The 23,637-nt window shown below is 37.4% G+C and overlaps 1 protein-coding gene and 1 non-coding gene across 2 annotated transcripts in view; one reads left to right on the top strand and one right to left on the bottom strand.

The window, feature by feature from the left end:
- Nucleotides 1–23,637, bottom strand: part of DKK2 (dickkopf WNT signaling pathway inhibitor 2) — a 103,507-nt gene that overhangs the window by 40,267 nt on the left and 39,603 nt on the right. The window lies entirely within an intron of this gene.
- Nucleotides 13,352–13,466, top strand: LOC131508144 (U5 spliceosomal RNA). Its single transcript, XR_009259855.1, has one exon. It is a non-coding gene; the product is annotated as a U5 spliceosomal RNA (small nuclear RNA).

The raw sequence follows: 23,637 nt of genomic DNA, 5'->3' as shown, positions 1-23,637 counted from the left end.
TCAGTTCAGGTCATGATCTCGCGGTTTGTGAGTCTGAGCCCCGTGTCAGGCTCTGTGCTGACAGCTTGGAGTCTGGAGCCTGCTTTGGATTCTGTGTCTACCTCTGTCTCTCTGCTCCTCCCCTGCTCATGCTCTGTCTCTCTCTCTCAAAAATGAATAAACTTAGAAAAAACTAAAAAAAAAAAAAAAAAGATTTAAAGAGACTAAACACTGGGGCCATGCTTTATATTCTTAAGACTATTGTGAATATATTTACTTTTAATTCAAGTTGGTGTGAAACACAGTGTGCCCAACATGCATAAAATGGACTGCATAATGAGGTAATTGATTTTTCATTTTCCATATGGCTTTCTGGGCAGTTTGGCTTTGAATGTATTGGCAAGCTTCCTAAGCTGTTGTCACACATGGGATTTACAGAAAATTGAAAAGCTGGCTCTGGTTGTAGTTCCTTCAGGTTAAGAAAAAGGAGTTAATATTATTGACTCCCCCGTTGAAGAGAAGATAAAAAGACACTCCCTCAAGATATATGGTCATATTCTTCCTCCCTTTCCCACGTTGCCAATTTGGATTTCACAGAAGCGTAACTGGTCAACGTAGAGATACTCCTGGAGTAAAACAAAACTACTCAAGAAGAAATTCAAGCATTTGACCTAAAACAGATCCCAGTTCCTTTCTGGAATTAAGTTGAGTGCTAGGTTCCTGGAGAATAAGGCTATGCATTTTTTTTTTTTAGGAGTCAATTACCCCTAAAGAAGCAGTTTCATTATCTTTGCTTAGAGTTGAGTGCTGGCTTCCCTCACCCTGCCTCTGTTAAAAATTTTAGCCTCCAGTTTGGGACCCCTGTCTTCTCTCTTGTCCCACATAGCCCAGGTCATCCCAGGTACTCCCACTTCTCCTTCAGGACTATTTTCCTGGGCTCCTCACTCTTAGGACCTATTCTGTCAGCAGTGCTGATGCCCTTTTTTCCTCACCTCTCCCTTCCCATGCTTTCCACCCCTCCCCACCCCCCTGGAAATTCAGCCCCAAGCTGACTCCAGAAATTAAGAAGTTTTACTCTGAAAATCAATTATATAACTTGTATCAAGTATAGTAAGTGGGCCCTGGGGGAAGAAGGAATATGTTTCTCCTGTGATATATTTTCACCATCTCTGTTGCTTTCCGGTCCTTAGCTATACCACCTTTGAAAGCTTTTGACAGTTACTTTGAATGCTTGCTTCAGGTGAGAGAAATATTCCACCGCTTTCCAAACTAAAGAATGCCTGGAGGAAAAAAACAACTTGGAATGACTCATAGAGGCACAGGAAAGGAGCTGACAAAAGAAGGCACGGAATCCTTGAGAGCACAGAAACATCCCCAGGAGTTCAGCTTGGTTAGAAATATCCCCCACCCTCATAATTCCTACCTTCCTCTCAGCTCCACTGTGTGGGACTCGACCCCAGGGACAGAAGACCTGGAGAACTTCCTGTGTCTACTCTAGAGCTGGCTGCAGAACAGAGGAGGGAGATGCTTACCATACAGTTTCAGAGATATTATGAGTTGGATAGAATTTTATGAAAATCCAGCCACTGTGATTATTTTCCTCAGAACGTGTATTTTTGAGTTTGGGTCAAACTTTCATGTGCTCTAGCCAGGTGGCTTGAGTTTGGAAGCCCGGTTCTACCACTTTTCTGATGCACGACCTGTAACAGTTAATTTAGCCTTACTTTTCACATTTATAAAATAGGGACATTACTGCTATCTACTTTACATGGCTATTGTGAGGATTGAATGAATCAGTGGACGTAAAGAAATGAAAACATTTTCTGGCACTTTATAGGAGTGTTAAATTAAGAATGTAAATAAAAATTTTGGAAGCCCTCTATGTGTATAACTGCAAGTATCCAACCGCAGTCCATTTAGAAAAGAGTAATGGTTATCTATCTTTGCCATTATCTCTCTGAAGATTCAGGGAGATGATGTATATGAAAATCTCAGCGAAGTGCTTAGCAAAGAGCAGGTACTCAAGAGTCACTATTATTATTACTATTCTCACCAACATCAATATGATCATCGTGTATTTATTACATTATTACTAGTTTGTCAATTGCTATATCAGCACAGGGCCTGTCGGGCCCACAGCATGTGTCAGGATTGTGGCAAAACTAGTATTGATTATCATTGGAAAAATCTTGAATCAAGACAGCGCAGTTCCAAAATTGCAAGTCAACGCCTCATACCCATATGGCTAGTTTGTACCTAAAGAGGGGGAAACATGGCCACAATTTACATCCAGGAGTGTTTCTTAGGAAATCTTACTGTTAACTGCAACTGACTACTTCTTTGAGAAGGGACTGAAAAAATAAAGGTTTTCAAATAATGCAACTATTTAGAAACAGGAAGAGAAAGGAATCAAATAGCTGTTGTTATGTTTCAACCTTTTAAAACACCAAATTAAGTTTTGTTTTGCTTTACAGAAGTAAACATTTGTTTGGGTGGCCATCTTAGAACCTATTCTAGCACTGACTTTTGTCACAGTGCGTAAACATTTTCTTGCTTTGTGTTTTCTCTGGGTAAACATATTGAGAATGTGATTTTCCGTATGCACCCTGTCATTTGCATGGCATTGAGGGATTGGATTTGTCTGAGATATGCAAGATCCCTGAGTCAGGATAAACTCAGCCACTAACTTTCTAAGCGATACTGAGCTATTCCCTCCAGATATCTTTTCTTTGTCTCACAGATTTCTTTCTCCTAAAAGAAAACCGTGTTATGTTAGTCCTCATGCGTTCTATATTATTAAAGCCATCATAACTGCAAGGTTCCATTTAATATATTTCAAAAATAATTATTAAAAAACTTACATCTATACTCTTTAATGCTAAAGGAGGAAAAGAACAAAAGATTAATGGCACACTGATGAGACAGAGCAGAGAAACTCTTGCTCCCAAAATCATCAAACCCAAGGACATGTTCACAACTACCTATAATGTAGGCCAGACCACATAAATGTTAAGCGATGCTTTAAAGTCTTCTGGAAAATAATGCCTTAACTATAGTCACTCTAAATGCAGAGTATGAATGATGCTGTTATTACTTATTTCTACCGTCTTCCATCTATTTTATAGTGTTCTTTGATCCATTCTTTGCATTATTCTTGTCTGAAAGTAATATTCTTGATATGCTTAATAAGGAGACCCCTCCTTTGTTCCTAGATGCTGTGGCCGCTGATCAACAAAAGCCATTGAAAGACTTAATCCTTGAAGCTTGGCACCACATCAGTCTGGAAGTAGTTTACATGCAGAGTCCCTTGGAGTAAATACTCATTAGAGGTTCTGTTGGCTCATTTGGTCACCCACATTTTGCAGTGGGTGGCCCGGTTGGTATCCTCATTATTTTATTTTCCACCCTTGAAAAAAATCCAGATGTAGCAACCTGAGACTACTTTCTTCAGTACTCTAAATCTATTGTGATGGAGTGTCCGTTCATTTGTGATGCTAGTTAATAGGTACAAAGAAGTAAGTGCCTCAGGCTGGTAATGCTATAATAATTTTTTTGCAATATACCCTTTTCAGTGCAACCTCCTGAAATGCAATCTGATCACTTCAAGGATAATTCACTAGTGATTTCTCACACCTGAGAATTCAAAAAATTGTGTCACCTCCCCCCCCCTCCCTCCCTCCCTCTCTCTCTTTCTTCCCTCCCTCTCCTTTTCACCCCCATCTTTACATCGATGAACAAACCAGTTCACAGAAGCAAAATTCATCAAAGTGATTCACAAATTCCAGAGGAAAACTCCTGCTTTTTCACTTACTACCTAGATAGATCTTTACTATGTAACGCTTCTTGATTTGTACTTGGATCAGAGAAACAGTTTCTATAAAGCCATCCTTCTAGATTTAGCAATGAAGCTTTTCAAGAAGAAACAATCCATTCATGTTTCTTGACTGCCTATTAAGTGAAAAGCAAAGTGCCTTAAAATATAAGTAGGGCAGACATGTCTTCTTCCAACAGAGCTTGCATTCTTGTTATAAAGCCAACATAAATAAGTTGGTATTTTTTCCTCATGATTATTTTGAGCATCTGCAAAATACTTATAATAATATCTACTGGATGAGCTATTTATTAATACATGTACTCAAATATTAACATATATAAAGTTCCTAGAACATTGCTGTCTTGTTTTATAGGTACTGATATAAGAGAAGCTATCGCATTCTTCTTGTATGAATTAGCATCAATTTTCCATAAGAAAACATGTAAAGGTTTTAATTTTAGAAACTATAAAACTCTAAGATTCTTTTCTTAATTTACCCGTGGATGATAGGAAATGCAGAGGAGATAGGGTGTTGGACAATGACGGAGTATGACCACCTAATAGACATTGGGCATTATATTGTATATTTGCATCCATTATCACACTTAATACTCAAAGTGCCCATGAAAGGCACATACTGATTTCTCTGTTGTGAAAAAAAAAAAAAAAAGACAACTAAAAAGTGGGCCAAGAAAAATTAAATAAAGAGCCAGGATGTGAGGGCAAGTTCATCTGGCTCAAAAAGTCACATTTTTCTCATTCCTCAAGTTCTGGTCAGACTGCTTAATATTGTTTTCTTCAAAGACAGGAAGACTGTAGGAAGCACGCTGTCATCTTGTGCAAAGTTGTACAGTATCATGGATTCTAACTGCTGGTAAGATTTAATGACTGTGGAAAAAAAAAACCAGCAAGGTATCCTCCTGTGCACCATAAATAGGCCACTCCATGGTAAATTACACACTCGTGACTTATCCTAGAAGGGGCCCCATGTCGTGGTTGGACAGTGTTGCTGACCGAAACCATAAGGGCTCGCACGTGTTCAGGATCTGTTCTGTTAAGTGTGTCACACACTCAGCTAATGCTGTGCTATTCCCAGCCTTACTACCAACTTACACTCACCGTACTTGTGCACAGATGCACTTCTGTCTTTCTCATCCGTCATAGTATCCAGATGTTTGTTTGTTTGTTTGCTAAACCTTGACATTTAACCATGTAAGACTTTGATAAATGGTCAAATAGATTCATAAGGGGATAATTCATAAAAATAGTCACTTTAATTTATTATCATAAATCTTAAATCACTCATCCACAGACCTACACATAAAATTTCATTCTGCTGCATGTATTTTGGTTTCTGCTACACCAGTCTATATTAAAGAAAGCTTCTCTCATCTGGAATGCTATATGAACTCTGAAATAGGTTTAATTTTAACATGACAATTGCTGTACAGCTACACATGTTCATTTTGTTTCAATGTGATTTGAAACTCAGCACATTCTGAGGCACTAGGATTCATTTCAACTTAGACTATATGGTTGTGTATCTACAGTACCTATACATCTACACATTTACATATAGAGATATATACCTCAAGACATAGTTATGTGCACATATATAAACATTATACCTGTCTATATGTTATCACAAAGTAAGTTTAAATGTTTAGGCTTGAACCTTCTAAGCTTAAACTTTTTAACGTTTCTGCATGTTATATCCTGACTATTAAATCATGCATGACATCTGCTTAAACACAAAGTGAAGCCAATGGAGGAAATGTAATTTGACTTTTACTCAGCATTACACGATATATCATATCAGAAGTATAACAAGTATAACAAGTCATAATTTTGGACTCAAGGAATTTGACTTTTTTTTTAATGTTTATTTATTTTTGAGACAGAGAGAGACAGAGCATGAACGGGGGAGGGACAGAGAGAGGGAGACACAGAATCTGAAACAGGCTCCAGGCTCTGAGCTGTCAGCACAGAGCCCGACGCGGGGCTCGAACTCACGAACCGCGAGATCGTGACCTGAGCCGAAGTCGGACGCTTAACCGACTGAGCCACCCAGGCGCCCCGGAATTTGACTTTTCTATTCTAGATGATTGACTGTGATTAAATAAGATAACTCTATGCTAAATTCTTTGTAAATAAGTTCATAGGACATTTATTTATCCATCAACAAGCTTGTTAAACAGATTCTATGTGTAAAGGCAAATAAATGTGCTGTGGTACTGTTGCTATTTTCAATAATGCTACCAAAAATAACGAGGTGCTACATGCCAGGTAGTACACAGGGCACTTGGAAAATCCTAAGATCTCCCCACTCAAAGATGACAAGTGACATGAACAAGAATTCAATCCAGGTCAGGACTCCAAGTTCTGTACATGTTGCTCAATTGAAATCACAATTGTGTGAAAAATATCTGCTCATAATTTTGCCAATGCAGCATATAATAATTTAAAAATTATTTAAATGAATAAAGAAATTGTGGTTTATATACACAATGGAATACTATGTGGCAATGAGAAATAATGAAATATGGCCTTTTGTAGCAACGTGGATGGAACTGGAGAGTGTTATAAGTGAAATAAGTCATACGGAGAAAGACAGATACCATATGGTTTCACTCTTATGTGGATCCTGAGAAGACCATGGGGGAGGGGAAGAAAAAAAAAAAAAGGTTAGAGAGGGAGAGAGCCAAAGCATAAGAGACTCTTTAAAAATTGAGAACATGGGGCGCCTGGGTGGCTTGGTCGGTTAAGCGTCTGACTTCGGCTCAGGTCATGATCTCACGGTCCGTGGGTTCGGGCTCTGTGCTGACAGCTCAGAGCCTGGAGCCTGTTTCGGATTCTCCGTCTCCCTCTCTCTCTGACCTTCCCCCCATTCATGCTCTGTCTCTCTCTGTCTCAAAAATAAATAAATGTTAAAAAAAAATTTAAAAAAACTGAGAACAAACTGAGAGTTGATGGGGGTGGGAGGGAGGGGTGGGTGGGTGATGGGTATCGAGGAGGGCACCTTTTGGGATGAGCACTGGGTGTTGTATAGAAACCAATTTGACAATAAATTTCATATTAAAAAAATTATTTAAAGTGTTGATTGACTCTGCTGTTATCAGTCAGCCTATATGGGGGAAATGGATAGAATCAGAGTATAGCAAAGGAACTGTCAGCACAGAGCCTGGACTGGGGGCTCAAACTCACCAATCCAGAGATCGTGACCTGAGCCAAAGTTGGACACTTAGCCGATGGAGCCACCCAGGTGCCGCTGGCCTGAATTTTTTCAAAAGTGAACTGAATTAGCAACAAAATTATTGTGATTTCATGCTGACAAATTATGCAAACAAATATTTTTAGCTTTTATTGGGAAAATAAAGATTTTTCTTATCAACCACTACATTTTATCCATTATTCAGTCTAAAATCTTAAAAAGCAATTACACAAATGAAAACATTCTTCCATCCTATTTAAAGCCTAAATCTTTAAAGGTTTTTGGGAGGTGTTGTGAGTATAGGGTCCAGGTACAAATAGGCATCTTTCCACTGCATTCAAATTGTGTTACCATGCATTTATTCCCTTTGTATTTGAATCTCCTACTTTTTGAACCAAAATGTCAAAACTGGTCTATCATCCCCCAAACAGAGGAGCCCTGTTTTCTTGACACCAAATCTTTGTTAGGGTAATCATCTTCACTGTCCTTTGCATCCTTCATGGTCTTTAACTATCTGAAATCCTGTCTCCACTTTGAAGTTTACTGCAAAGCCCATCTTCATTGCTCAGTGATACTTTCCCACATCCATTCCCAACCAAAGAGACTTTTCCTCTTCACTGGACTATTTTTGTTTTTAACCATCATTTATCATTCATTCCCTTTATATGGCACATATTTAACATATTTATGTTTTAGGTATATTTTCATGTCTTCAGGTAAATTATAAATTCTTGGACACCAAAACTTACAATTTTTTTTTCTTTAGGGTTATAACAGCAATTAGGGCAATTTTGATATACTCAATAAATACGGGGCAAATCAATGAATTATTATCAACAATTTCAACACAAATATCACTGTAATGGCACATTTTGTAATTCTTATATTACAACCTACACAATAAATATTCAAAACCTTATTCAAAAGCGAAGATCTGTCTAGTTTGTTCAGGGAGGGAGAGAGAGAAGGACAGTGGGAGGTACAGGATCTGTTCGCGTACGTTACTGTTCTCATCACCACTTTTGTTGACTGGAAAGTCTCCTGTGGCTCATTCCCTAGTTTCTGGGCTTCCTAATATGGCAGAACAGGAATAAACCAAGACTAATTGGTGCTGTTGACACTGGGTACATTGTATAACAAAGGGAGGACTAAAATGTACTATTTGTTTCCTTCTCTCTTTTGCACATTAATAAACATGACAACTACGAAAGTACATAACTGGACCAGTAATATGCTGGTGTGGTTATTTTGTACATATGGAAGAAAATGTAAATTTATGCCTTCCATGTACATGTTGAGCATCAACTTCATAGCATAAAGGTGCCAAAACCTTAGTCTACACAAAGAAAAGCCAGCCACAATGAGATTATGTAGAGTATGTTAAGCAGTAGCCAAAAAGAAAGGAGGATGGGAGGAAAGAGAATCATTTTTGGGCAATCAAAAAAATTCAATGGAGAAAGGATAGTGTTTTCAATAAGTGGTATAAAGCAATTGGATATCCATGGGGGGGAAAATAATAGCCTTGACCAAAATCTCACACCTTATACAAAATTAAAAAAAAAAAATTAATGTTTACTTACTTTTGAAAGAGAGAGACAGGTTATAAGCAGGAAGGGGAAGAGAGAGAGGGAGACACAGAATCCCAAGCAGGCTCCAGGCTCTGAGCTGTCAGCACAGCCCAACATGGGGCTTGAACCCACAAGCCATGAGGTCATGACCTGAGCTGAAATCGGACACTTAACAGACTGAGCCACCAGGAACCCCTCCATCTTATACAAAATTTAACTCAAAATGAATCACAGATTTCAATGTAATTATAAAACTATAAAACTTCTAAGAAAAACAAAAGCAGGAAAAATCTTTGAGATCTAGGACTAGGCAAAGAGTTCTTAGACTTGACCAAAACATAATTCACAGAAAGAAAAAAAATGATAAATGGACATCATCACAATTTTTAAAACTCTGTTCTATGAAATTCAAAGACAGGTGACAGAGTAGGAGAAAATGTGAAAATTACATCTGTGACAAAGGTCTAGTGCACAGAGTATATAAAGAACTCTCAAGGGGCGCCTGAGTGGCTCAGTCGGTTAAGCATCCGACTTTGGCTCAGGTCATGATCTCAGGGTTCCTGGGTTCAAGTTCAGCGTTGGGCTCTGTGCTGACAGTTCAGAGTCTGGAACCCACTTAAAGTTCTGTGTTTCCCTCTTCTGCTCACTCTCTGTCTCTGTCTCTCTCTCTCAAAAATGAATAAACATTAAAAAAAAGATTTTTTTAAAAGAACTCTCAAAACTCAATAATAAACAGGCAAACAATTCGATTTGAGAGTAAGCAAAAGACATGAAGAGGCATTTCACCTAGGAAAACATACAGATGACAGAATGCATCTGAACAGATATTCAACATCTTTAGTTCTTAGGGAATTGTAAATTAAAACCACAATGAGCTGGGTGCCTGGTGGCTCAGTCAGTTAAGTGTCCGACTTCGGCTTGGGTCATGATCTCACTGTTTGTGAGTCTGAGCCCCGCGTGTGGCTCTGTGCTGACAGCTCAGAGCCTGGAGCCTGCTTTGGATTCTGTGTCTCCCTCTCGCTCTCTGCCCCTCCCCCACTCGTGCTGTGTCTCTGTCTCTCAAAAACAAATAAACGTTAAAAAAATTTAAAAAAAAATAACGAGATATCAGCACACACCTATCAGAATGGCTAAAATTTTTTTAAAAATTAGTGACAGTACCAAATATTGGTGAAGATGCAGAGAAAATGGATCACTCACACATTGGTGATGGGAATTTAAATGGCACGGTACTTGGGAAAATAGTTTAGCAATGTCTTTAAAAGATAAAAATGCAACTGTCATATGACCCAGCAATTATACTCCCAGGCTTTTATTTCAGAGAAATGAAGACTTCTGCTTATACAAAAACCTGGGTACAAGTGCTTACACAGCAATTGTGATAAAATTTTACCATTTGAATCATGTTTAAGTGTGTAGTTCAGTAACATAAAGTACATTCGCAGTATTGTGCAACCATTGCCACTATCCATTTCCAGAATTTTTTCATCATCCCAAATAGTAACTCCATTCGCATTAAACAAGAACTCCCCATCTTCCTCTCCTCTTCAATCCCTGTAACCTCTACTCTCCTTTTTCTCTCTAGGAATTTGCCTATTTTAGGTAATCCTGTAAGTGGAATCATACACTACGTGTCCTATTGTTTCTGGCTCATTTCATATAGCATAATGTTTTCAAGGTTCATCCATGATGTAGCCTGTATCAGAATTTCACTCTTTTTTAAGGCTGAATAATATTTTATGCTATGCATGTACTACATTTTGTTTACCCATTTATATGTTGGTGTACATTTGAGTTGTTTGTACCTCTTGGGTATTGGAAATAAAGTTGCTGTAAACATTGGTATGCAAGTATCTGTAGCAGCTTTATTCTTTTTTTCATATTTTAATTAAAATATTTTATTATAAAGACTATCTAGTACAAAGAGATTATATAAAATTATAATGTTGTATATTATATAACACATAATAATTTTAAATAAAATTATGATATGTATATAAAAAGAATATAATTTAATGCCATATGCCTGTTAACCCAGACTCAATAATTATCAATTTAAGGACCATTTTGTTTCATCTATATCCATACTTATCTTTCTAGATTTCATTTTGAAGCAAATCCCGGTCTGCATATAATTTTATCCAGAAATAGTCATTACATATACCTAAAAGACAGAGTCTTAAAAACAATAATACCATTACCACACTAAAAAACTAAACTTCTTAATATTAGCAAACTCCACAGTTCATGTTCAAATATTGCCAGTTGTCTCAAGTTGTTCAAATCAAAAGACCAAAAGATTTCACATATTGTAATTGGTAGATATGTTTTTTATGTCTCTCAATTTTAAATGATTATTTTTATTTCCTTTACAATTTATATGTTAAAGAAACAGTCATTTGTTTGAGTTCATGACATTTTGAATTTTGCTGTGGAGTCATACAACAGGAATCTCTCTGACTCTTGTATTTCCTGAAACCTGGAAGTTTAGACCTATGGACCTAATCATATTTAGATTATATTTCCTTGCAAAAATACTTCAGAGGTAGTTTTATGTATTTCCATGAGGAAGCATTGATGCCTCTCAAACATGTATTAATTATCTAAATCCATCAACTCATTAAGGACTGCAAAATGGTGGTATTCTAATTATATCTCTTTCACTTAACAAGTTAGAACATAATTATGAGGAGAAACTTCTCAAGACATATTTGGTTACCCTGGGATTCCGTTGGTACAAGAAAAGGTGGATAAATTCATTCTGTATTAACCAGCTTTCAAAATAATGAATTGGTGACCTTGCATCTTCCAAAGGTAAACAACAACTTTTCTTTCTTTTCCCCCTTTGTATTGTCTCTTGTTTTTTTTTTTTTAAAGAACCTTAATGACCTACATATTTAATCATATTTTATATATTTTAATTCATTAGTCAGTGGGAGATCTTTCTTTCTTTCTTTTATTTATTTATTTATTTATTAACTTGTTTTATTTTTTATTTTTTTAAAATTTACATCCAAATTAGTTAGCATATAGTGCAACAATGATTTCAGGAGTAAATTCCTTAGTGCGCCTTACCCATTTAGCCCATACCCGCTCCCACAACCCCTCCTGTAACCCTCAGTTTGTTCTACATATTTATGAGTCTCTTCTGTTTTGTCCCCCTCCCTGTTTTTATATTATTTTTGTTTCCCTTCCCTTATGTTCATCCGTTTTGTCTCTTAAAGTCCTCATATGAGTGAAGTCATATAATTTTTGTCTTTCTCTGACTAATTTCACTTAGCATAATACTCTCCAGTTCCATCCATGTAGTTGCAAATGGCAAGATTTCATTCTTTTTGATTGTCGAGTAATACTCCATTATATATATATATATTATATATATAATATATATAATATATATATATATTATATATATATATACCACATCTTCCTTATCCATTCATCCATCGATGGACATTTGGGCTCTTTCCATACTTTGGTTATTGTTGATAGTGCTGCTATAAACATGGGGGTGCATGTGTCCCTTCGAAACAGCACACCTGTATCCCTTGGATAAATGCCTAGTAGTGCAATTGCTGGGTTGTAGGATAGTTCTATTTTTAGTTTTTTGAGGAACCTCCATACTGTTTTCCAGAGTGGCTGCACCAGCTTGCATTCCCAAGCAGCTTTATTCTTAATTGACAAAAATGGGAAACAAACCCAGATGTCTTTCAACGGGTAAATTGTTAAACAAACTGGTATTCCATACCATGAACTATTACCCAGCAATGAAAATATAAACTATTAATACACACAACAGCTTCTTAATGAAGTTCCAGAGAATTATGTTGAGTCAGAAAAGCCAGTCCCCAAATATTATATAGTGCATGAATCCATTTAAGGAACATTCTTTTTTGTTTAAATGTTTTATTTATTTTTGAGAGAGAGAGAGAGAGAGAACTAGTGGGGGAGGAGCAGAGAGAGAGAGAGAGGAAGACATAGAATACGAAGTAGGCTCCAGGCCCTGAGCTGTCAGCACAGAGCCCGATGCAGGGCCAAACTCGTGAACCCCGAGATCATGACCTGAGCTGAAGCTGGACACTTAACTGACTGAGCCATTCAGGTGCCCCTGTTTATGAAACATTTGTAAAGTGACAAAATTAGGGCAGGAGAGAAGTATCCGGGACTATAAAAGGCAACATGATAGATAATTGCAGAATGGAAATGTTTCGCATCTTGACTCACATCAATGTCAAACCCTGGTTGTATTGCACTATACTTCTGCAAGATGTTACCACTGGGGGATACTTGGCAAAAGGTCCACTGGATCTCTCTATGTCACTTATTACAATTGCATGTGCTTCTACGATATCACGTTTAACCAAAAGAAAGAAAGAAAAGAGAGAGGGAGAGAGAGAGAAAGGGAGAGTGGCAAGGAGGATGGAAGGAAAGAAATCTCAGTCAGATATACAAATATACAAATTCAACCTGAGTCTCTGATGGGGACACAACCTGAGCCATTAGCTATGTCTCCTCCCCTTCACCCCCTAATGGAGGCACTGTGTGAATTTTAAGAACTTCCCATAATGGAAAGCGTGGTGACTCAGATTCAGTTTAATACCCGCAGTGTATTGCACACAGTACAATTATAACATGGTACTATTTTAAATTTCTTTCAACTCATATTTATTTACAGAATTCCCTGAATAGTTTTTGCAGGAGCTATATTGTGACACTAAATACCTACTGTCAGTGTAGATGAGTTTTTCTTAATGGGGATGTGTTATGGAAGCAGAGGGCATACTCTGTTCCTCTTCATATTGTATACATATTTTGCCTGTTACTGAAGATTTATGATGAGGGAAATAACTTTGAGTCTTATGTTAATTGTTTGAGGCCTTGCTTTGACAGCGCTAATTGTTTAGTTTTAATGGGAGACATTGTTGTGAAGTGAAAGCAGAAGTTTAAATAAAAAAAAAATCAGAGTTGGTTCCTTTTAAGTTCCTGATGTCATGCAGTCCCAAGCAATTTGAGGCCAAATGTTACTAGATTTTCTCTTAAGGTTCTTTCAAAAGTTACAAATTTCAATGCACATTATCAATCTTAGTATGGCATAGAAATGTACCACAGAATATATTCCTCCATAAACTATTTCAGGAAAGCAAGTATTCTAGATTTTCTGTTTGCACATATCAGTGAGGCTAATTCACACACACACACACACACACACACAACAATGAACCCGTGTCAGAAGAGTCTACAGTCTCTCTAATTTGAAGCAGCTGGTATATTCTAAATATGGAGAGTTCAAGCTTCCAGAATCATCAGTACCATCATTAAGAATCAGAATTATTGATTCAAATGTTCTTTATTATTCTCCCTGTTGGGGAATTTATATCACATAGCTGTTAGCTCTTCCCCTATTGTTCTCAGACTGTCATGCATAAATGTCAACAAGAGTGTACTTCATTCATACTCTAAAATTAAATCCTTTATCCCACAATTAGCCATAATCATGACCACATACGACTATGATTTACCATAACTAAAATAGATGGCGTGGGATTTATTGTTGGCTTGTGTTTGAAATAGCAAAGGCAGATTTTTTAATTAAATAATTGCATGCTAACTATTTGGGATATAATTACTACTTATTTTGTTTTCCCTGTATCTCCATCTAGTTAGATAGCAAATTGCTACAATGTCCCATTAGTAAAATCTAAGGGACTGCTGTGTGTGTGTGTGTGTGTGTGTGTGTGTATAAAATACGCTCTTTGAAAACATGATCATTCTTAGTACAGTATACTGGATTATGAACTCTTTCTTAATAACAATTTTTAAATCATCTTAATTGACAACTTATATGTATTGTCACTGTGTGTACCTAAGTCAATGATCTCATTTGAATGGCATAATGATTCTATAAGTCAAGAGTCTGTAAGACACTTCATTTCTCTTGCTTGCTCAATACCACATTTCTTTCCATGGTAACAGCACCCTGATGTTTTATATAAGAACTCAGTCTCTCTTACTGCAGTTTGTTGGTCAGGACACCCTACTTTCTCCTGCCCTCCCTTGGCCAAAGGAAGGAATGCAGGACCCCAACCAGACCCTGCAGACTCTTTCTGGGAATTTGCATCTTGAGTAGAAAGGCCAAAGGATGAAATTAGGTAAGAGTTCTCCCATTCTGGTCGAGGTGCCCTAATAATGCCCACAAAGTGTTGCTTTCCAGACCTCTGGCACTCCATCACTTCATATTCTTCTGAGGCCTAATTCATTCTTTCCTTGAATTATTTCAGCTACCTCGTATTATAACAATAAGTTCCCTTTTAAAAAATATTTTGTGTAAGTTACTTAACAGTTGGTTTCTGTTGCTTGCACCTGAAGAACCCTAACTGATATGACACTACCCTCTTTTTGCAGATAAGGAAATTGGGGTGTCAAGAGGAGCTAGCCCACCATCCTGCAGCATTTAAGTAACATGGCTAAACTCACAACTGCCTCATTTTAGCTCAGCTTTTAATCCTAGGTAACATTGCCTCTATTTTCATCTTCGGAAGAGCTTAGATGAGAAGATATCTAGGTGGTCACACAGTCATACTAGATCAGGCTAAACAGTAAAATGGGTAGAAGAGGAAGCATCCCTTGCTTTGTTACATTTAATCAGATGGTCGGTATTTATTATGCACCCAAAGGATTTCTTGCACTAAATAAGAAGTCCAAATCCATAACCAATTTTGCAGTGATCCTGTAGGCTCCTATAATTTCCTTTTTAGAGTTTAATGTCACACAGCTGTGCACAATTCCGGAATTAACATGGGTTCAAGTACAGTCCCTACCTCCATTAAAAAAATATTTTTATTTCACACCCATTTAGCAAGGGAGGATACGTGAAGTCCAGGGCAACAAGTGCTAACATGTGTGTAAACATCACTTTAAAACTCCCAATAAGAATTACACTGTAAGTTGGAGTCAGTGCAGGAGGATCAAATTATGCATAGACTGAAAATATGAACAGGAGGCAGCACTGTGACATCTTCAACTCCAAATGGAAGACCTTTGTCTCTTTTGTGACTTGGGCACATTTTCCATCTCTGAGCCTCTGTTACACCCTTTTCCATTGTCACCAAAGGGAAGCAAGACTAAGGGTCCACATAAGACTCTGATTAAGGATCAAGAGCAGAAGGGGATGAGATAGTGGCTGGGGATGGCGCCGGACTCAGCAGAATGCAAATTGGCCCGATTTATTTCACCAAACCTCTGGCTCTTCCTTCCTGCAAGTGACCTGACAAGCCACCCCTAGACGCAACTTTTCATGGAAGTATTGTGAGCTATGGTCTTTCCTAGGGCTGTTTGAAAATAGTTCCCCTTGGGGCAAGAGAAGTGCAATGTGGTCTGCGAGGTTGGGTAAGAGGGAAAAGGAGGCTAAAGACCATCTACATTGCAAGGAAAGCTTAAAGATCAAGATCTAGTAAAATCAACAACTTGCCCCTCTAAATTTTAAGATGCCATAGAGTAAGGAGTAACTCTTATTTGGTGTGCTAGAGTGATCCTGGGCTATAAAGATCAAGAAATCTGGGCTTGATTTTGGCCTCCATGTTTACCAACCGTGGGCAAGTAACTTCTCCATGCCTCAGTTTCCTGGTAGGTAAAATGAGGGTATCTCAAAACAGTCTTATCTCTCAGGATTGTTGAGAGAGTTGAATTAAACAATCTATCCAAAAATTGTCTAGCATATGATAGCTTCTCAGCATTATTAATATTTCCTGACATTTGGGAAACATTTTTGAGGATTACTCCACTAGACCACACCATAAAAATTGTTTAGGAAACATCGTTAGAAGCTAAGTGTCACCTAGCTAATAGTGCCCACTAAATATATTCCTCCAAACAAACTTGTTTCTCTTTAAAAAACAGAGTTCTGGGGCACCTGGGTGGCTCAGTTGGTTTAGCGACTCTTGATTTTGGCTCAGGTCATGATCCCAGGGTCATGGGATCGAGCCCTGCATCAGGCTCCACACTAAGCATGGAGCCTGTTTGAGAGGGAGCCTCTCTCTCCCTCTGGCCCCCTCTCCTGCTTGTGTTCTCTCTCTCTCTCTCTCTAAAATAATTTAAAAAATAGAGTGGTAATTTAGCTCATAAAGAATAAAATGAATTAATCACAGATTTTTAAAATTTTCTTTCTTCTTTCCTTCTTTCTTTATTCTTTCTTTCTTTCTTTCTTTCTTTTATTTTTTATTGTTTTGGTGGCAGGGTGGTATTAGTTGGATCCAACAGTCAGAAACTGATGGTATATTTAAACTGTGTATTTGAAAAGAATAAAAAAGGGCTATATTCAGTAGTGTGGGCAAGGTTTACAGAAGAAAAGGCCAATAGCAGGAGGCATTATTTGGAATTTTTTAGTAACCACATTAAAAAAGTGAACAGAAACAGGTAAAATTATTCTTAATAATAAATTTTGTTTAACCCAACATAGCCAAAATATTATTTTAATATGTAATAAATATAAAGAAGTTATTAAATGTATTTCTCTTTTTTTCATGTGAAGTCTTTGAAATCTGGTGTGTATTATATATTTACAGCCTATCTCAGTTCAAATGTCTCAAGTAAAATGAAGTCCTACCAAAACAACAAGGTTGTATTTAATGAAAAAATGTTTTATACTGTTTGTTTCTAAAATTTTAATATTAGTTAATCGCAACCAAATAAAATAAAAACCAAATAAATATAATATATATATAAATATATATATAAATATATATATTTATATATATAATACATATATATTATTTATATATATTATATATATTATATATATTATATATATATAATAAATATAAATATAAATATAAACCAAATAAAATAAATTCATCAGTTATCCTATTATGTTAGTCACACCATCAGGTGGTCAATAGCCCCATGTAGCTAGTGGCTACCATATTGGATGCTGCAGGTTTAGAGAAACAAAAAGTGGTATAGTAGTCTGAGGTGAGGAGAGCAGGAAACCATTATTTCTTGTAAGCCTGAAGAGGAAGCACTTGTTACAGAAGCTGGAATAGTGTTGCTATATGGAGAGAGTCCCCTCCACACACCTTTGGTTGAGGTACATAGTCAACTTAGATGGCTAGGAAACAGAAAGAATGAAAAGTGTAAATACCTGGACCCACACTCTTCTAGTGGTATGCTGGTAACCTGATTTTCCAACACTGAAAACCCTGATTTGTAATATTTGCTTATTTCCATGGTATAAATTCTCCTATCACGGCTGATTGCACACTGACAACATGATGTCACTGAAAGAGGACTTGGCAACATTGGCTCTTTCCAACATACCACTCAAACTCCTCCCATCATTCAGTCTCCTGCTACTCCTTTCTGATGGTCAAACTCAACTGGGAACCACAGGCAAGGGTGCCCATGACACACTTCTTGCAGGTCTGCCTCCCAGGGCACTGAATGGGTTGATGAGGGATCAGAAAGAAGGGGAAAATGTATCCAATGCTTAAATTAAAAAAGGGCTGTCTCCTTTTTTTTTTCCTTCTGCACATATAGGAAGAAAATGACCACAAGGAAGCTGAAATCTGTAGCACAGACTTTGAAGGTAGGATGCTAAATAGGAAAGGCATCAGATTCTTTTCTAGATTAAAAAATTTTGTCCTATGTGAGTATAGAATTTATACAGAGGAAAAATGCCCTTCCAATATAACCCATGGTGCATAAACACTTGGGTAAAACAGTTAATGTGGCCTCACAAATTATCAGAGAGCACATTTCTTTTTTTTGCAATGGATTAGGAAACTTCCTTTGTGAAAAGAAATTCTACAATTATTGAGATGTTACTTTTTTGATATGAAACAATGACCTTATATATATTAATAGTATAATTATTCAGTATGTTGACAAAATTGATGTAACATATAAAGTGAGGTTCAGATTCAATTATTTCAGCCTCCATTTTAGGACTCATCCAGGTTTGTACACCTGCGATCTCTCATGGCTGTCTTCACCCTTATACTCAGAAATCTTTCAAACCTTTTCTTTTAGTTCCATTCCTCTGCAATATGAATACATGTCTTCATCATGCTGTTCTGGTACCTGGGCCAGCTGCATGGCCCTCTGCCTTCTCTCTTTCTTTCCAGGTAACCCCACCTGGAACCACTAGGTGATTCTTCCTAAGACACTGTTTTTTATGTCATCCCACTGCTCAAGAACCTAAAGGGCTCTCTTTTGGCCTGGCCTTCAAAGAACCCCATAACTTTATTTTAACCTACTTGTCTGAAGTTTCATGCAAGCACTTCCACAAAGCCAGGTCGAGTGATTGCAATCCCTAGAACACAGGCTCAATTTGCTACAGTGCTTTTCTTCCATACTGATTTTTTTGTGTTTTTTTGTTTTTTGTTTTTTGGCCTGACCTGTCTCTCTCTCTCTCTTTCTCTCCCTCCCTCTCTCTCTCTCTCTCTCTCTCACACACACACACACACACATACACATCAGAATACTACTTTTCCTAATCTGTACTTCTCCAAATTCCACCCATCATTGGGGCTTTAACTTTTCAAAGCCCTCATAACCATTTGACCAACATCCTCAGCTCCAAACCCTGAACTCCAGTGACAATTAATTCCCTCACTCCCTTTGCCACTTGGAGCCTCTCTCCTTTTGTTTCCATGAACCTTGCATCATTCCGTTTTGTTTCCATCCTAACACTAAACCCTAAACTGATCCCATGGAGCCAGCAAGGTGACCAGATTTTGAATCTAAGTCACTTGCCAAACTTTCCTCAGAGTTCCAAGATAAGCAGCAGGTTATGAAACACCAACAATTCTTACCGGTAAATGTAACAAGATTATCTCAGCTTGAACAAATTGATCCTGTTATCCGCAGTTACATGTATAATGCTGGTCTGCCCTAAATCCTGAAATCACCATATTATTAGATGAAAGATTTACATTAAGTAGTAGCAGAAATACTACTATTTCTGGGGTTAGTTAAGTGCCTTGGGTTAGTTAAGTGCCAAACTTTTCCTAATTTTTTTCAGCATTGACAAACAACTTTTTGATTGACATGTCAAATGCTACTTTGCTCATCTGAGCCCAGTGTCTCTACTGTGGACTCTAGAATTGCTGGAATAACATCTCTCCACATCTGCTGCCTCTTCCCCACCTCCTGGCCATTGAACATTTGCCCAAGGGTTTGCTTCTGCATTTGGGCTATTACTGAAGATCTGGAACAGCAACCCTCAATCTGCACTCTATGAGATGTTAATAAGTGTTAGTGGAGATGGGAGTGTATATTAAAGTAAATTTGGGGGGGTGCCTGGGTGGTTCAGTCAGTTAAGCACCTGACTCTTGATTTCAGCTCAGGTCATGATGCCAGGGTCGTGGGATAGAGCCCCACGTTGAGGCTCCCACATGGAGCCCCACATTGGGCTCTGAGCTGAGCATTCTGTCTGCTTCAGATTCTCCCTCTCCTTCCCTCTTCCCCTCTCCCAAACTTGTGTGTTCTCTCTCCTTCTAAAATAAAATAAAAATAAATAAATTTGAGATGCTGGCTAAAACAAAGATAAGTTGCTTTATTGCAGAACTTCTCAGAGACTTTACTAGGCTGATGTGAAATGTGAATCATTAAAAAGAGAATATAGTAGGTAGCACTTCATGCATATATTTGAATAGGAAAGTCTCCCACTACTACATCCTGCCCCCAGAACATAAGAACTTACCTCATAGGGTTGTTGTGAAGACTGAATGAGTCATTGCATGGAGAGCACTTAGAACAGTGCCTGGCAGAAGACAAAAACCCTTTGGGTTTATTGCTATCATTGTTGTCACAAAGATGTCTGACTGAGACCTCACCAAGTGTTCCTGTCCCTCTGAGAAAGAAACGGAGTTGCCCGTAAACTGAATGGGGGACTTTTCAGGAGCTTTGAAGATCGGAACCAGTGTGTATCTCTTCTTGGGATCTTTTGAATCTGAAACCAGTTCAAGTACAAAGAAGTTTATTCTCCTCCATTCTTCCCGAGGGCTGGCTAACTGGGGTTCAATTAAATAGCATGGAGTAATGGTTCAGAGCACGGCCTTTGGCGTCTTGTTTAAATCTTGGCTCTTTTATTGGTTACAATATACCCATGGGCAGATTGTTTAAAGGAGATGTACCTATAAATCCATAAAATTTGAAAAATAATACGCATATCACTGTTTTGTTGTCAATAACTCAAGAGATGATGTATGTGGAGTACTTGGCCTGTGCCTGATACCTGGTAAAATGCTCAATAAATGGAAGTTCCTAGGCATCGCAGTAATACATTCATTTCTGTAGTTTATTTAAGCCACAAAATACTAGCTAACTTTACCCATGTAGTCACTGCCACAGTATCCACAAGGACCAATTTGCTTCACACCCAATAGAAATTTAGTGAATACGTTGGCCACTTGGATTGTGGACGGATTGGATTGCTGGATTAGGCATATGGGGCCTACAGGGTAACTCCATGCTGTTAGGAGCTGAAGTGGGAAGCCATACAAGCTCTCAGTGACCACAGCTCTAGGCAACCAGAGCAGGCAAACGATTTCACAAGATCCAAAAGTAATCTCAGGAGCAACTCTGGTATTCTTTTATTTTTTAAAACCTATCAACAATTTCTAATATCAGGCACGGAGATTTAGTTCCTTGTTAAAATAAAAAGTATTCCCAAGTTCACTGCTTTCATTAGGAAGGTTGTGAATAATACCGAAGTTATTCACAATCCAGCGGTCGGAAGCTGTGGGAAAAATCATTTTAATTTTAGATGTTTCACGCAACACTGCTAATGTTATCTATCCTGTTTGGGCAGGGAGAAAACTGGCAAGCATCGTGAGATGGGGAATTTATGTGAGTTAATGGAAATGTTGTGGCTGACCAACAAAGGAACTTCCCCAGCCAAAATCAAAACAAAGATATTAACTTGGAAGGGGGAGAAAAGCCTGCGGCATAATAATATCATGCATTGAAACCTTATCTAGTGGTTGAGGTAATTTGGTTTGAAGAACTTAAAGAGCATTTTGTGGTTTATGGAAACTGCCAGCAGACACTGTATTTAGCAGCCTCTCCACTATTAAGTTCACATGCCTTCCTCTCTTCTCACCAAATGGGACCACTTAGTTTTCTTTATCTCTGAGTTGTTACCAACCCATCTAAGATCTCGTAAGGACAAAAGTCAAGTTTTCAGAGCTTGCGGTGTGATGCCCATGCATTGCTGGCTACGTTCAAAGACCAGAGTGGCCATGACACATCCGAAATTTTGCTTACGTTCACTTAAGATAATTTTTCAAAGTCCACTTAGACAATTTCAGTCCAGGATTTAGACACATATACCCGTTTCTTTCAGAAAGAAGTCTTAAACAATCACACACACGCACACACACACACACACACACACACACAAATGATCCTAATGGCAAGTTCACAATTAAAGTTTATAATAATTCTGAATTAAATAATTCAAAGAGTGGGTTATTCTGAGTGGGCCAGCTATTGCAGATACAAACTAATTTGAGGGTTAGAGACCAATCCTGTTTTTCTCTCTTTTATAATTCAGTGCCATAACTTTCTTTGCGTAAATGGGAGAATAACCAGGGAAAAATAAGAAGACCTTGCTAGGGAACCTACCAAATTAACTCTTTCCGGGCTACCGCTGGCCCCATCTGGCCCCCAGCTGCTCTCCTTTGAAGTCCTGGAACCCCTCTGAGGACTGTCTTGCACATCTGAACCTACAGCAAGTACTTACAAGGGCTCCTGTTTGACCAACACATGGGCACATGCAGTCAACTCTGCCTAAAAGGTTTTAGGGCTTTAGGGAAAGGGTAGCTCTTAGTTCCCCATTCATTTTTGCACTAAAATATGCTGTTATTCTACTACAGAAAAATTTTCAAGACTGGCATATTATTTTATCAAAAGTACGTTTCATTTGTTATAGATATTAATACCATTAATAGTATTAATTATATATAATACCAGAACTATTACCTAAATATTCATTTCCTATAATCCAATTTATTTCCTTTTTTATGTTTCCAGAATTTAACAACATTAAATGTTATAGTAAGATTAATTATAGTTCTAATTTCATTTTCTAAAATGATATCTTTCAGAATTATTGATTCAGGAATTACAATATATAGTTTTTTGTTAATCCTTTTATTTTATTTTCGTCTCACTAAAGACATTATTGTAAATATATTGATTAGAGTCCTGAAAATATTTTTCCTACTTATAAGAATGTATAAGTTGAAATTAAACTTTATCTCAGAAATTTCACCAATGTCCTCTTTGTTGTCTCGTTTTTTTTTTTTTTCATTTTCAGTTTAGATACAAATCTCAAGGGGTGTTTGATCTACTGTTTTTCATGAAATAAAATAAAGAGAAAGAATTTATTTTATTCTTACTCACTTTTTGCTGGACTAGTCTTCAAAAAATAAATTCACCAACATGAATTTTCATAATCCTACATAATGTTGGAGGGAAAACATATCATTCTCACATGTAGAATGAGGTCACTGAGGAACAGGACTCTCTGTACCTTTAAGCACCCTTTTGTCATGAGAAATTAAAAAAAAAATTACTTCTACATTTTTACTTAGCCATGTGAATATCTGTTCCAAACCCTTAATTCTATATTATTGAGAGATCTTAAAAGGGGTGTGGGGAGTAGTCCTGGAGAATTAAAAACCAAAAAGGTCTACTTTGGAAATCTTTCACTTGAAAGTTAAATAGAATGTACAGAGACAAAGTATATTTGTCATTCTGGATCTTCAAAGTCACATGATCTCTTAAGTGGTGAGTGTTCCTATGCAAAGCTGGCCCCATCTACAATAATTTGTAGATCAGATTTTAAAAATAGCCTATGATTTGAGTTATGGAAGACACGATCTACAAATGTAGGGGGGGGAAAGTATAAATTTAGAGATTTCTTGTTTCAAATGTCCTGATAAGGATTCCATTCTATTTCTAGGAAAAGTAACTGAACAATTCTCATAGAGAGCAGACTGTAAGTTTAGTATGTTCTAAAGAAAGTTTTTTGAATGAAGTTCTTTTGAGGCCAAAGTTCTAAG

This window comes from Neofelis nebulosa, chromosome 3, assembly GCF_028018385.1.
Source record: "Neofelis nebulosa isolate mNeoNeb1 chromosome 3, mNeoNeb1.pri, whole genome shotgun sequence".
Lineage (NCBI taxonomy): Eukaryota > Metazoa > Chordata > Mammalia > Carnivora > Felidae > Neofelis > Neofelis nebulosa.
Note: the sequence above shows the minus strand (reverse complement) of the source record. Positions and strands in the feature narration are given on the sequence as shown.